Raw genomic sequence first — 16,574 nt, forward strand, 5'->3', positions numbered from 1 at the left:
TGTGTTCCACAAGCTATAATCACAGATCATGGATCACATTTTCGCAATCACATGATGGTTGAATAGGCTGCCAAATTAGGATTGTCCAACAATAGTTCTACTCTATATTATCCGCAAGCTAACGGACAAGTTGAGGCCATCAACAAAGTCCTGAAGTGCATGCTGCAAAGGATGATTGGAGTCCACAAAAGGAATTGGCACTTAATCCTGTACTCAGCTCTATTGGCATATAGGATATCGATGAGAAATGTGACTGGATTTATGCCCCTTTAGTTTGTGTATGGAGCAATTGAGCAGGTTATACGATCGTTGAAAGAATCTAACGTGTTAAAAGGTAAATTGAACATCTTTGACCACTATCATGAGCAATGTTTCCGCAAGGTTCAATCTTGTTAAAAAATAAACCCGCCACTGAGCACATTTTAACACAAGGTTCAAGCTCATTAAAAATAGACCCACCTTCAGTAAACGACCTCTGTGATTTCATTTCTATCAGGCTTTTAAGCCTTGGTTGTGTTCCTATCGTCACCTCCATTATTTTGGCCGATCATACGCTTCCACTTGATTCTTTACCCTTTTGAGGAACAGCTGTGATGAGTAATTATGTTAGCCACCCTCTTCACACTACCATGTTTTGAGAAGTTCCAAACTTACTTCGAACCAGTTGCTACCCGAAAACATCACTTGTTCCTAAAAACGAGTCTCTTTTAAGTTCTTTTCAGACTCGTTAAATATGAAAATATTGCCAAGCTACTGGCCTTTCCAGCTAGTTAAAGTAAGGGGAAGCACCATCCCTCCTCTACATTTTAATCCTTTTGGACCTGAGGGATCATCCCACAAAAAGATCGAGCGCTTGACCTTTTCGGCTCGCTAAAGCGATCGAAAAGCCATCCCTTTCATTTTTTTTATACTTTTTTGGACTTAAGGGATTATGCTACGAAAAAGGACCACTGGAGTTTCCTTTTCATCCCATTTAAAACTCTCTAAACATGAAAAGGACCGAACTATCCTTATCATTAAACTCCTTAAAACAATAGCGACAAATGTGTCCACCTAGACAAGAACGAGTTTCACTGTCGCGAGGCTCGCTAAAACATAGCGACAGGTTTGCCCGAAGGGAAAATTATAGAACAAGCATATGTTATCCTCCTCAAGCTTAACAAAAATAAAGAGGTACTGGTCAGTAATGACTAGGGAAAAAGGGAAGAAAACTTGAAGAACTTCATTCATAGCAGGTCGCTCTTGAACATGACACTTTCACTCCATCACCATGATTGAGTCGGGTTGGGTTATTCTGTTCACCGGTCATATCACCATTGGTCCTCCACACCATCCATATATTGGGGTTAACGCTACCAATTCATCTCAGTGTCACCGATATGTTCAAGAGAAGTCATTCAGAGAATTTACGACCCATCTAATGCCTCATCCACTGCAATACCTTCACCCTCCATTTTTCATGACTACCATTCCTGAACCTTTTATCATCAAATCGTTTTCACCTCCAAAAAATCATTTTCTTCATTTCGTGTTATATATGTGGGATACATTAAGGCCCTCCTACGACAGGTCACTTCTTGTCGACATCTGCTCATTATCCAAGAAGTTGACTTAGAAACAACCCTTTCAATACTTTGAAGCTTGCATGCCTCAATGGAAAGTTTCTCACTTCCGGCGACAGGTTTACATCAATGGCCTCCGACTGAAAGATTTTACATGGTTTTCGATGTCAGATCATATATTCACACCACGTGAATTGTACTGTAGTACCTTGAGGGTCATTATCATTATCGGTGATCCCTCTCACGCCTGTTAACAGCTCACATCATTGGCTAGTAATCAGGCGATGCCTTTCCATGTTCGACTTCAGGACATCTTTTCACATGGATCGACTTTTACATTGGGTGAAGATTGAATGAGTTTGAAGACCCCAAATCTATTTTCATCCATCCTAGTTGTGATATGTCCAGGAATATAAAGACATCAAATGTACACTGAAGTTGCACAGATGATCATCCAAGCAAAGGGATGATGACTCTACATACAAAGAATCACCAGTCTGCAGCAACAGATGATTATCTGTCCTATGTACATGAAAATGAATTCATAAAGCTGAGCATGGGATGCTTGCCTCAACTAGATCATGAAAATAAAATGATGATGATGCATTGTATTGTATATAGGTCACCTTCCAGTTTGAATACCTCGGATCATCATGATAAAGCATTTCACTCGACATCAAAAGATTTACATCCTCATACTTTATGGGGCAACTATTATAGACATATTTGGGCACTGCAACCCCAATCATATATGTCGATAAACCAAGGGCTCTTTAATCCCTGAAAGTGTTGTTTCATACCCTAAAATATCATGGTCAACTGATTACATCATTTCCCAGAAGTTCCACCTAAAAAACCACTCAAAACTAGACAAAACTGGACGAGACTGACTGCTCCTTGGTCAAGGTGCGATGCATACTGGCTCCTACACTAGCTAGGTGTGATGCATACTAAAGAAGCCTTCTGTGGGGTGCAATGAGCGAGAATGGATAAATGTCTGAGGCAATTTGCTAAGTGGATGCTCATGGAATCTTCTAGAAACTTCCTCTATGACACTTACCTTTCTGAATTCACCCAAGGATGAGTAAGAGATCCAAGAAATCTCCAAGTGGAACCAAGAACTACAAGTGGAATGACACTAATCAAAAACCCAGAGCTAACTCACACCTCTGTAAATATCTATAAATGGATCCCTCATCTGAGAGATCTGGAGGCTGGAATTTTGTAATTTGTAAAGAAGTGTTGTTAGTTTGTCTTTGAGAAGAAGCATTGTATTGTTGAGTGATCTTGCTTTTCATGAGGTGAAGAGGGCTTTGATGCTGGGAGGATGATGTTGGATCAGATAGCTGGGTTGTAATCCTCTCTTCTAGTATTAATAAAGTTCTTTGAGTTTTCCTCCATATGATCGTCTATTTATGAATCTTGTTATTTGTGAATGCAATTGTATGGTTGATGTATTTCTGATTTTGCATTGTTTATGATATTATAGATCGAGATGCTTTGATGGTGTTTTGTTGCTTTGTCTCTACAGGTATTCTCTAAAGCAGGACAAGTAGGAGAAGAGTTGCAAGCTCTATTAAGGGAGAGAGAAATCAAGCAAGGAGTCAAGCGGAAGATCCAGGTTGGCCCTCTTTGCTTCCCTCTTATCTATCATACATAAAGGAAATCACAAAGTGCTTTGATTGTTTGTTTCTAAGATAGCTACCCATCTTAGTGGGACTAGCAGATTGAAAAGACACTAGTTTTCCGGAAACAACAGGTGTGTGTATGGAAGTTTTTAGTTGAAAAATGATAAAACAATAATTTGGGGCTTTTTTGGATTTCTGCGCGAAAAGTCAATTTGGCGGGTACGGGAGTATAGTGGCCATTTGTCGTGTAGCGGAGTGAACAATGGTAGTTTTGGCATTTAGCGGGGTAGCGGTAAGTGGTTTGTTTCGCACAGCTTTTGGGAGCTTGGCACTATTGTGGGAGGCTGCCTGATTCCATTCATCGAGCGCCATGTTGCCTCGGGGCCCCAGTGGAAAAAAACCCATTTCGGGTGGGTAATGTTTGGATTTTGGGCCTTTCCAAAATCAACACAGGCCATCAAATGGGGAGGGGAGAGATCATGTGGTGGTCGGGCGATGGAGCTGCACAGAAGGTAATGGGGGGTGCCGGCAGGCATTTAAGTGTGGCATTTTGGCTTAATGAGGGATTAAGGTAGGGATTAAGGTATCAAGCGGGATTTAATTGGGTTTTTAACTAACTTAATCAAGGATCAATTAGTTAGTTGGTTTGGGTATAAAACCTTAGTTTATATAATTAACCTAGGGTGGGATTAATTAATTTAGGGGAGTTAATATATATATGGGAAACGGGTTTTCACCAAGGATTTAATAAATAAGTTAATAATTTAGTCAAATGAGCAGAAGGGGCACCATACCCTAAGCATACGATTTTTATTTTTTAATGCTCTCCGATTAAACTTAGGATATAGTGTTTTTTGTGGGATTTTGATTGTGAAAATGTGTAATGTAGGGGAACAAATATTTTTCCTAGGTAAAGTGATTTAACCTTAGGAAAGAATATTATTTAGGGAAAATGAATGAACTGAAGGGGGGAATGAATTTTTATGAGGGAATTTAGTACTTATTGCCTATAAGAGATTGAGCTAAGGGCTCGATCCCTCCAAAAGTCAGAGAAATGCTCTGAGCCTCTTTGACTTAGGGTTTTTAGGTACTTTGATCTTTATTGTGGGAAATTAGTTAAGTAAAAGTTGAAATGAATGAGGGGAATTAATTAAATTACTTTGATATTCATCTGCATGCTTGAGTACCCATTCACATATGTAACTTTTATGATGAAACAGATGATACACATGCTTTTGTCTAGTCAATCGTCAAAATTTTGCAACCTTTATTCTACTTACCATTCTACTCATCCTACCATTTTTACTTCTCTTCATTAGGGTGCATTTTAGCTAGCAAACCCTTATCAAACATTTTTTATTTTCTTTACAATAGTAAACTAACTAAATCTAACCTTATTACATCCAAGGGATCAGATTAAACAAATGAGCTCCTTTTATTTACTCTACCTATATACTTACTTTCCAAGATTAAACTATTTGGTGAGATTTTATTCTCTATCTGTAGACATGAAATTTAAACATGAAATAGCCAAGTTTAAACATTTTGACTATCATGGATTGTGGCAAAGATTACAAACTGCACACAATCAATTATTTTGCACAAAAAATAAAAAGTAGTGGCATTTTGACATGCACACTTTCATGGTCTTTCCTTTTCTTGGGGTTCATATTTTTCATCTTTTTGACCTTTTTATTCTTTTTTTCCTTTGATTATTCTTTTAAGACATACCCTCTTTACATTTTTTATTTTTTTGAATATGGAAAATAGTTGCAGAAAGAAAAGGTATGTACATATTATAGGTTTAATCTCATTCATTCAAAAATCATGACTTCTGTTGGTATAGGAACCTAACATAGCGCACCTTGGAACTACACTTTTACTCGATCCAATGTATTTTCTAGCTTCATGGGGATAAGACCTCCCCCAATTAGATAGTTATGATATGCCATGCAATGATCCTTGTCATGACCATGTGCTTTGCACTTTAAGCACCATACTTTAGAGCAAGTCTCATTTTGGACCTCTTTCCGATTTTTGAGATCCTACAACTCCATATGCAAGCTAGCCAGCTACGCCTGAATCTGTTGCACTCCTAGATTTGTATCCCGAATAGGTGAAGCCTCCAACGTCATTGAAATTTCCAGTGCTTCAACCTGTATCCCACCTTCTGTTGTGACAATGGTAATCTCAGATGAGGTAATAGTGAAGCAATATACCAATCCTTATGTTGCTCATCTAAGATCTATAGATTAACCTATTGCAGTAGGAATTTCAAACTTTGATCAAAATCCCATGTAGATTCATTCACCTTCTGCTTGATTTTTTTGACCTCAGTGACAAATTAGGCTTGATACTTAGGCTTTATAAATTCATTATTCATCGCATATTTTGTGTCTTTTAATGATGCAGCTAGATGAGTCGTATTGTCCTTAATATACCAACTTAGTGGCCTGCCTTACAATGTTGTGATCAAATGTGCTTTCCTCAGATCATCATCCGTTATCTGTTGTGACTTCCGCATAACATATACTACAAACCAAAATTCATCAGGGTCTTTTGTCCCCAGTCCCTTGAATATAAGCATCTTCATAGTGTTTGCCATAATGAATAGCCAAGGTGGAGGTGGAGGTGGAGGCGTACATGCGTGAGGTGGAGGTGAAGACAGAGGTGGAGTGGATGGATGTGGTATTCCAATGATACCATGATCTATCGCCTGCAACACACCTTGAGGTGTCTTTCGACTATTACTTTCTTCATCGCTATCAAATGCTCCCCAAAAAGGATTGTACTCAACACTTGTATATAGATCTTTTTGAATGGTTTCCCACTTCGTGTAGCTCCCATCAAGTCTCTTCTAAACATCAATTTAGAGGCATAAATCGTTTCTCACACAATAGAATTTTAATCCAAGTTTTCAGGGACTTCAAATACTTACCTCTTGGTCCTTTAAAAAAATGTCATTCAGCTTCAGTATAACTAGAAGACGTAACAATCACAAACTCAGTAATGAATCTGCCCAAAATATTATCGATCCAATAATCGATAGCCTTCGCGACCCTGTTTTCTGAGCCTTCCACGTGCTTCACTAACTCTGGATTCCACACGATAGGGTTATCTAGCTTCCAGGTAGGCTGACCATCCACTAGTTTAGCCAACCATTCGTATAATTCGCATGGAAAAGAGCATAAGAAAACTTTGTGTTCCTCTGTATACAGGTATCTTTGCAACCACTCTTATTTCGACAAGCACAGATTCATGTTTTCTTGAGCTGCAAACTCATGTAGCTTCCGATCTATCCAGTTTTCAATCTCCTTCTTAGTCAGTGTCCACTTATGCCACATCACACATTCCTCAAATAAATCCCAATCCCAGAAAAAAACCATTTGTTGGCTTGAGGGGGCTTGGACCTAGGTTTAGAGTTAGATGCACTAACCAACAAAACCCTACACTACCGGCCCTTTCGGCAACAACCCGCATAGTGTAGGTTGCAGTCTCACCCGAGGTAGTATTGGGTGATGCCAGAACCAGGTTTATGTATCTGGAGGACTATGTGATGTGTTTATTCCAAACCTAGGGATTTATCTTGACCTTCGCAAACCCCAACCCTTAAGATCCAAAAATCACAGTAATTAGCAGTTAGCGGGCTTAGTCCCTTCACTGATTGCGCTAAACATTCATAACATCATATAATTAAATAGACCTATGTCTTCGCGAATATATTAAGTAATTTTCCTAATTATTTGCATTCAATGGATCATAAATATAGTAAATTCAGAGAGAAAAGTAATACACAGAAACACAAATATTTTTTTCAAAAAAATCCTTTATTATGCTTTAGATCTTCAATTACAGTCCTTTCAACCCTACACACAGAGCTGCAAGAGCCTTCCCCTTCACCCAATTATAGAATAAAAAAATAGACTTAAATCATACACTATTCTATCCTTCACTATTCTTAGTTATCCCCCTATGACTCTTCTATGAATCCATTTTATATCCTTCTTCATTACAATACCATGGTCCATGAACCATGGGTGGATCTCAAAACAACTTTCAAGATGAATCTCTATTGTAGATAATTTAAATTTAAAATATTTTCACATTTCATTCACCCCATATTATCATAAGCAATTATGTAGAGAGAACATTAGCAATAACAATGCAGTGGAATAGTGATAGGTATGTCATGATATCTCTATCATATGTCTGTCATGATATCTCTGTCATATGTATGTCATGATATCTCTGTCAAAGGTTTGCCATGCTATCTATGTCATAGGTTTGTCGTGATATCTCTATCATAGGACTTATCATATCTCATTTATATCTTTGTCATAACATTTTCTCATATCACAAAAAAGAAGGCCCAAATAAGTCTTTGTCATACCCAATAATTGAGGCCCATTTGGGTGTTGTTGCACCACAAGGCTGAGGCACATTAGTGTTCTATTACACCATAATAATGAGGCCCATTAATGTGTTGTTACACCACAAGACTAAGGCACATTAGTCTACTATTACACCACAAGGCTAAGTTACAATTTTGCATACCCATAGGATTGAATGATAATTATATCATTGCCAATTAATTATAGGTCTTGGTGTGAATTTTATTGAGGCGCACAAACCCTGTCTTTTACCCTATGAAATCCATGAAATTTGGAGTATTCTTCAACAACATAAATATATATGTGAAAAAATAAAAATATTGAATTGTATTAATATTACTTATGAGTAAAAAAATACTCTCCAAATTGAATTATTCAATTTATCTTTGAAATTAAGGTTGGACATGTTGAAATATGGCAACAAGAGTATTCCAATTTAATTTTTCCTTGAATTAAATTGTGAATTAAAATCGAATTTAGTCTTAACAGCTACTTGGAAATAATTAATTAATTAATTTTAAATTAATTAGTTGGAGAAATTCAATTTAGAAGTCTTTTTGAAGTCATGCAAGAGTTATCCCTTAAATTAAGGAGATAAGATTGAATTATATTTGAGTTGTAATTAGTTAACTCAGTTCACTAAGTTAAGTCCAGTTAAATTAGTTCCAAACTGTTTGAGGAACTAATAGTGAGTTAACAGTCAATTGATGCATTAACGCACTCAACCCGTGCTACTCTAGTTAACTGAAGATTCCCTCATCAGAAACTCATGCATGTCTATTCTGAGTTAAGATTAAAGCTCAAGGATAGTTTACTATCAGTTGCATGTGTTTTTTCATGGAGAAAACTCATGCATGCAGTCAAGGATTTATCCTTGAGGATTGCGTAGTTTTGAAAGTGATTTTTCCACTTGGTTGAAGGAGAGTCATCCACAAGGAACAGCGCAAGGAAATAGGAGCTTGGAGGGCAGAGAGGAAGGCTGGAGAGAAGCCAAGATTTCCTGTGAACATCTATGAGGATTTTACTGAGAGATGGATAGCTGTGAGAGCTAAGGCTTTGTATAATTCCTATGTATTTCCACCATGTATGCTAATACAATAGTGTGGATTTTTTAGCTGAGGCTTTCCCCAAAGTATTTTCATGTGTATTGTGTTATTGATTCTTCTTCTTTTGGTTATATTGTTCAACTCGATCTTTAAGATTCTACAAATTGATAGTAGAAGTAGGTTATAGTATTTTGCTTTGATTTATATTGTATTACTGAGTTAACCTACATAGATTCTCTACATGGTATCGTAGTTGGATTTGTAGAAATTTTCTACTTGGTATCGAAGTTGTGAAAAATATACTGAGAATAGAATTCGAAGTTTGAAGTTCGAGGTTGTAGGTGAAAATCGAATTCATATCATACTTTGAGGTTGGCCAATGGATTTCTATGGCTTGAGACTCGAGTATGCCTTGGAAGGTAGCTCGAATTACATAGCATGGAAAGATATAATGGAGGCTGTATTAAAAGACAATGGCTTGAAGAAACCCATTGATAAAGAAATACCAAAGCCAGCTTCAACTAATGCACAAGAGTTGGCTGAGTGGAATAAGTGTGTGGTGAAGGTGAGACAGATCATCCTTGAGGGAGTTCAAGACCATATTGTTTCGAGTCTCCATGGGAAGGATACTCCATTTTCAATGTGGAAGACATTGAAGGACCTCTACCAGAATAGTAGCGACCAGAGGAAATTGGTGCTCAAGGATAAGCTTCGAAGAATCAAGATGGAGAAGGGTGACATTATTTCCACATATCTCAACAAGCTCACCACCTACAAAGATGAGCTTGGCAGTGTGGGAATAACTACTTCTGATGATGATATGATGATCCTCGATCTCCTTGGCCTTCCAAAGAGTTGGAATAGCTACCAGGACTCTGTGAATGGAAGGGAGAAATTGCCGGATTGGGAACGACTGTGGTCAGATCTTATGCAGGAGGAGATTAGGAGGAGCACACGAGATGGTTCTTGATCCAAGAATGATGATGAAGAAAATCTGGCCTTAGCAAGTAAGGTAAGGAAAGGGAAGGGGAAGGCTTCGCATTTCAAATCGAATTCTTCTAATGGAGGGAAGAAGGGTGACATGTCTAAAGTAAGATGTTTTAATTGTCACAATATGGGATATTATGTGACTAATTTCCCATCGAAGAAGTCCAAGGATGGATCCTTGGAAGGATTGGAAGGTGAGGCATTAGCCTCTCAGTTTGAAATGGACTTTACCCTCATCGCATGTATGGTGTCATTGATGATGGGTGGTGTCTGGTATTTTGACAGTGGAGCCTCATTCCACATGACCAGTGATAAAAATTTATTCAATGCCTTGGAGGAGAAAGACCTCAATATTCACATAGAGATGGGTGACGATGGAAGGTATAATGTTTCAGGAGCTGGCACGGTTTCTTTTCAGAGGGAACATGGAGCTCCTCTCACCTTGACAGATGTGATGTATGTGCCTAGATTGAAGAAGAACTTGGTATCGGGCGCAATGTTGGAGGACAAAGGCTACGATGTTGTCTTAAGTAAAGGAAAGGCATTCCTAAGACACATAGACATAGGTCAATCCAAGAGGATAGGGATTTGGGTGAAGAATCTCTATAAACTAGAGGTATATGATTGTGCAGCATTGAGTAGGAAAGTAGAATTGGTACAGAGACAAGACATTGGCGAGTTGTGTCACAGGCAGTTGGGCCATTTGCATCATGGGGATTTGAAGATAATGCAACAGATATCTACAGGACTTCCCAAAGGTAAGCTTGAGAAAGTTGACACATGCAAAGGTTTTACCTTTGGAAAGTACACCAAGTCTTCCTTTCATGATCAAGACAGTCGAGCAGAGGCTATCTTAGAGCAAGTTCATACTAGTTTATGTGGACCATTCTCGATGGAATCCACAACGAAGCCAAGGTATTATGTGATTTTCATTGATGACTATTCTTGTAAATGTTGGATTTATTTCATGCAGAGGAAGGACCAAAGTTTCACAAAGTTTTGTGAGTTCAAAGCTTTGGTCGAGAAAGAGTCAGGGAAGGCGATCAAGGCCTTGAGAAGCGACAATGGTGGAGATTATGTCTCTAAAGAGTTTAAGGACTTCTGTGCGGCAGAAGGAATTAAATGAGAGTTGAAAACACCTCATAACCCACAGAAGAATGGGGTGGCCGAAAGGAAGAACAGAACTATTGTAGGGGAATCATAGATAATGTTGCATGACCAAGGCCTACCACTTCACTTGTGGGCTGAGGCATGCAACACAATGGTCTATTTATAGAATAGAAGCCTGCATCGCATACTTGGGATGAAGACACCAGAGGAAGATTTCTCCGGTAAGAGACCAGATGTGGGTCACTTAAGGATCTTTGGCTCATCGGTACATTGCCATGTGACAAAGGATGCATGGCAGAATCTTGAGCCGACAACAGAGTTGGGGATATTTGTGTGGTACAGTGATACACCTCACAACTATCGGGTTTACTTTCCTACTAGTCAGAAGACAGTGGTTCGGAAATATCTCAAGTTTGATGAGGAGAAGGCCATGTGATTTTCCCTTGAGAGGGAGCTCCAACTACAGGCTATGGAGGAACTGTTGGTTTCTAAGGAGGAGGAGCCTTAGATTGATGCCAAGAAGCTGCATGCAGAGGTTCCAGGAGTGGAGACATCCACTCAAGTATAGTCTTCTAGAGATGGATGGAAGCACACAAGAGAAGCTGACATATTGTTGGAGGATGTGAGAGAGAATGTAGGAGCACCATATTCTCAATGCAGCAAAGGAGGTCACTTGAGAGGTACACTGGATACATGGCCCTTGTTAGGGAATGTGTTGAGATTGAGCCATCTTCCATTGAGCAAGTATTGTAGCAGCCGATTTGGGTTGATGCTATGGTGGAGAAGTATGACTCCATTGTTCGTAACAGTGTTTGGGACATGGTTTCGAGACCGGAGAACAAGTTATTTGTGAGTTCCCATTGGATTTACAAGGTAAAGTAAGTTGTTGATGGTAGTGTGGAGAAGCATAAGGCAAAATTTGTTGCCCATGGCTTTTCACAGGTCGAGGGGATTGACTATGATGAGACTTTTTCTCCTGTCACAAGGTACTCATCTATTAGATCTATGTTGGCACTATTAGCATAGATGGGTTGGAAGATCCATTAGATGGATGTGAATACTGCATTTCTCAATAGCCAAATTGAGGAAGAGGTGTACATAGAGCAAATGGAAGGTTTTGATACCTTCGATCATAAGTCGCATGTGTGCCGACTCAAGAGAGCATTGTACGGGCTGAAGCAAGCACCTCAAGCTTGGTACACCAGGATAGACAACTACTTCACCGGGTTGGGCTTCACAAAGAGTGAACCGGATGCAAACCTGTACCACATCGTGGTGAAAGGTAAGTTGTTGATCATCATACTTTATGTTGATGATCTCATATTGACTAGTGATGATCAGTTGATCGTGTCTTGCAAGGAGGACCTTGCAAGAGAATTCGAGATGAAAGACATGGGTCTCCTGCATTACTTCCTTGGCATGGAAGCGTGGCAGAAGGATGGAGAGTTGTTTGTGTCTCAGGGCAAGTATGCCAACGAGATACTTAGGAGATTCCACAAGGAGAAGTGCAAGCCCATGTAGACTCCTCTAGTAGGTAACTGGAGGAAGGAGGTTGCTACTTCAAGAGAAGTCGTAGAACCTACTCTGTATAGGAAGCTTGTGGGTTCACTAATGTACTTAGTGAACACACGACCAGATTTGTGCTATGCAGTGAACCAGCTGAGTCAAGCAATGGTTCAGCCTACCAAAATGTTTTGGAAGGTGGAAAAGCATGTATTGAGATACCTCATAGGAACATCTAAGTATGGATTATGGTACGTACGAACAGAGTGAGTGAAGCTACAGGGCTTCACTGATGCAGATTGGGTAGGGAGTCCATCAGGTCGGAAGAGAACATCAAGAGGGATTTTCAACCTTGGGTCAGCAACAGTTTCTTGGTATAGTAGGAAACAAAGGTTGGTTGCACTCAGCTCGTCAAAGGTAGAATACATGGCTGCAATTAGGCAGCGTGTGAGGCCATCTAGATGCGGAAAATCCTAGTTGTTTTTTTTTATCAGAGGATGGATCCAACTGTGATCTATTATGATAATTAGAGTTGTATCAAACTCTCTGATAATCTAGTATTTCATTATAGGTCCAAGCACATGGACATCTGGTATCATCGTCTAAGAGACTGCATAGAGAGGAAGATCATGTTGCTGCAGTATATTTCGACAAAGGAGCAAGATGCTAACATTTTGACAAAGGCATTGTCAAAGTGTAAATTTGAGTTCCATAGAGACAGGAACGAGGTGGCAAATAATCCATTTCTTATTGAGAGGGAGTGTTGAAATATAGCAACAAGAATATTCCAATTAAATTTTTCTTGAATTAAATTGTGAGTTAAAATCAAATTTAGTCTTAACAGCTACTTGGAATTAATTAATTAATTAATTTCTAATTAATTAGTTGGAGAAATTCAAGTTAGAAGTCTTTCTGAATTCATGCAAGAGTTATCCCTTAAATTAAGGAGATAAGATTGAGTTATATTTGAGTTGTAATCAGCTAACTCAATTTACTAAGTTAAGTCCAGTTAAATTAGTTCCAAACTGTTTAAGGAACTAATAGTGAGTTAAGAGTCAGTTGATGCATTAATGCACTCAACTAGTGCTACTCTAGTTAACCGAAGATTCCCTCATCAAAATCTCATGCATGTTTATTATGAGAAAGACCCAATTGAGATTAAAGTTCAAGGATAGTGTATTATCATTTGCATGTGTTTTCTCATGGAGAAAACTCATGCATGCAATCAAGGATTTATCCTTGAGGATTGCACAGTTTTGAAAGCAAGTTTTCCACTTGGTTGAAGGTGAATCATCCATGAGGAACAATGCAAGGAAATAGGAGCTTGGAGGGCATAGAGGAAGGCTGGAGAGAAACCAAGATTTCCTATAAGGATTGTGCTGAGAGCTGGCTAGCTGTGAGAGCTAAGGCTTTGTATAATTCCTATGTATTTCCACCATGTATGATAATACAATAGTGTGGGGTTTTTAGCCGAGGCCTTCCCCAAAGTATTTTCATGTGTATTGTGCTATTAATTCTTCTTCTTCTATTTCTATTGTTCAGCTCGATCATTAAGCTTCCGCAAACTGAAGTAGAAGCAGGTTATAGTATTTTTCTTTGATTTATATTTCATTATCGGGTTAACCTACACAAATTTTCTACAAGGCATGCATTTTCGTGAATCAAGCCAAAATTAACTTTCTTCCTTAAAATGCATGCCCAGGCTTCATTTCTTGGCCAATCTGATTTATTCAAATTGTATACTATCTAATTAGTAATTACTGGTTATGGTGTGCATTTATTTGAGGCACACACTCCCTACATTTTACCTTATAAAATTAATCCAATTTGGAGTATTCATGCACAACAAAAATTTAATGAGGATTAGTTATTATCCACCCAAATATAATGAGGATGTACTTCATGCTATGTGAGAAGGCATGTTACCCACACATTTCAAAGGCATCTTAGGTCATGTATAAATATGAAGAGACTTCAAATTTGTAAATCATAACATTTCAATGACAAGAGGAAGGAGTTCACTATCTTTTATATTTTTCTTTTTCTTGTTTCAAATTATACTACTATTGAGGAAGAGTAGCACCATTGTGGAGTTAATGTTCATGATGACGAAATTTGCTAGTTTATGAGGTACTATGCGTTTTTCCAATATTGTTTATATGTTTTCATATTTTAATAATTGATTAACATTGAAACATTACGTATTTTCTTGAGGTGTTATCATGTCATGTTAGCAGCCAAGTATATCTAAGTACTGAATGCTAGTAGAAAGAACCTAGTTCATAGTGAATCCCATAAGTTCCTTCATTGTCTTAAACCCCCAAAATATTTAACCCTTAAGCAGTTCTTTAACAGCTCCATCATCAAAATTAAATACATAATCCTCATCTTTGAACATACTCTATTTTATGCCATATTAGAATGGAATTTTGTTTACTCTTAAATTTTGGTTGGATAATTTCCTTGAGGTAGATTCAGTTTAACTCATAGGTTTTCCTTTTCAATGCTTAACTTAGGATATTTTCTTGTACTTCCTGTACCTAACAACAACATAGGATTAGGTTTAATATAGATTTCAATTGATGCATACTGTGTTGATGCCTCGAATCCTACAAGCTTCCTAGTCAATAATTGGGGTAAGTGCTAGTTGTTTTTAAAACATATAAAATGTCCATCATTAAGTTTTTTGGAAATAATACTGAGAGGGGGGGTGAATCAGTGTTATCTAATTCTTTTAATAAATCTTCTTTATTTGTTCTTTGAATTATTTTTGCATGTCAGTACCATAAAATAATGAGCATGAACAAAAGAAAACAGATAGTCACACCAAAGAACACAAGATGTAAGGTGGAAACCCAATGTGGGTGAAAACCACCTGCTGCAATATGTCTCTATCTTCTTTCAAATTAGAAACTCCTTTTACAATGGTTTTGTACTGGTGCAGTCATTTACCAGTACGCAGGCTGCAACCTGCAGAGAGCTACAACTCTCTCTCTCGTTTTCCAGTCTCTCCTGGAAGAGAGCTACAACCCCCTACCTCTTTTCTTACAAGGACCACTTTTCATAAATTTTCAAACTGGATCCATAAGCATCAAATGATCATCAAGTATAAGAGAATCACCCAATCAACTGTAGTAACCAGATTAACAATAATAGGACCAAATCCAGAACACAACAATGATAAAAAAAGATCTTAAGAGAAGTAAGCACCCTGCTCAACTGCTCGCCTGCTTACGTAAGCACCCTGCTCAACTGCTGGCCTGCTTACTGTACTCACCCTGCTCAACTGCTTGCCTGCTTACAGTACGCACCCTGCTCAACTGCTAGCCTGCTTATGTACGCACCCTGCTCAACTGCTAGCCTGCGTACCTCGCTCTGAGTCCATTGAACTACCTGCGGACCTCCGCACCTGCAACCCTTCTGTGCCTGCGTATGTACGCACCTGCAACCCTTCTGTGCCTGCGTATGTACGCACCTGCAACCCTTCTGTGCCTGCGTATGTACACACCTGCAGCCCTTCTGTGCCTGCGTATGTACGCACCTGCAGCCCTTCTGTGCCTACGTACCTCCGCACCTTCAACCCTTCTGTGCCTTCGTACCTCCGCACCTGCAACCCTTCTGTGCCTGCGTACCGGTGCACCTGAAACGCTTTGTTCGTTCCTGCGTATGTACGCACTTTTCTCTCACTGTACCTGCGTACCTTCGGGCATAGATGATTTCAAGACTTCAGAAATAACCCAGACTGTCAGATCTACAGATCTGAACATGTGCCGAAGAGATCTCGGTCCATCAGTAGATTCGCCTTCTTTAGATCTAGACCAGATCTAGCCCTCATAAGATATTCAACCCAAAATGTGCTAAAGCCAAATTATCTCCTTTGCTTTATATAGGAAAGCTCTTCCTTAAATCATGGATCAATACCACGAGCCGACACCATAATAACACAATACCGTCGGCTAAATACCAAGAGTAAAACATAAGAAAACCCCACATGTGAATTTCTTTGCCTTGAAATGTGTGCACTGGGGGTACGCACCTCCTGAACAGGATAACTGCGGGTATGTACGCACTTTATGTAACACTGACCTGTGTGTACGCACCTTATGTAAGGTGTACCTGCGTACCCCTTATTTTCTTCAATATTTGATAGCTGATCATCAATCTCTGCTGCTGACTTGAAGTACTGTGATCTATTACCTGAATGGGTTGCCATCAAGGAAAACACTTTAGCCATAATGCCAACAATTTCCCCCTTTGGACTTGATGGTAACCTTCAAACTTCAGCTTCATTCTCCCCCTTTGACATCAAGGGCAAAGGGTTATGCTCCCCCTAAGAACATGCTCCCC

This window comes from Pinus tabuliformis, chromosome 9, assembly GCF_031772625.1.
Source record: "Pinus tabuliformis cultivar Carrire ecotype Pingquan chromosome 9, CPIR1, whole genome shotgun sequence".
In the NCBI taxonomy this organism is placed as follows: Eukaryota; Viridiplantae; Streptophyta; class Pinopsida; order Pinales; family Pinaceae; genus Pinus; species Pinus tabuliformis.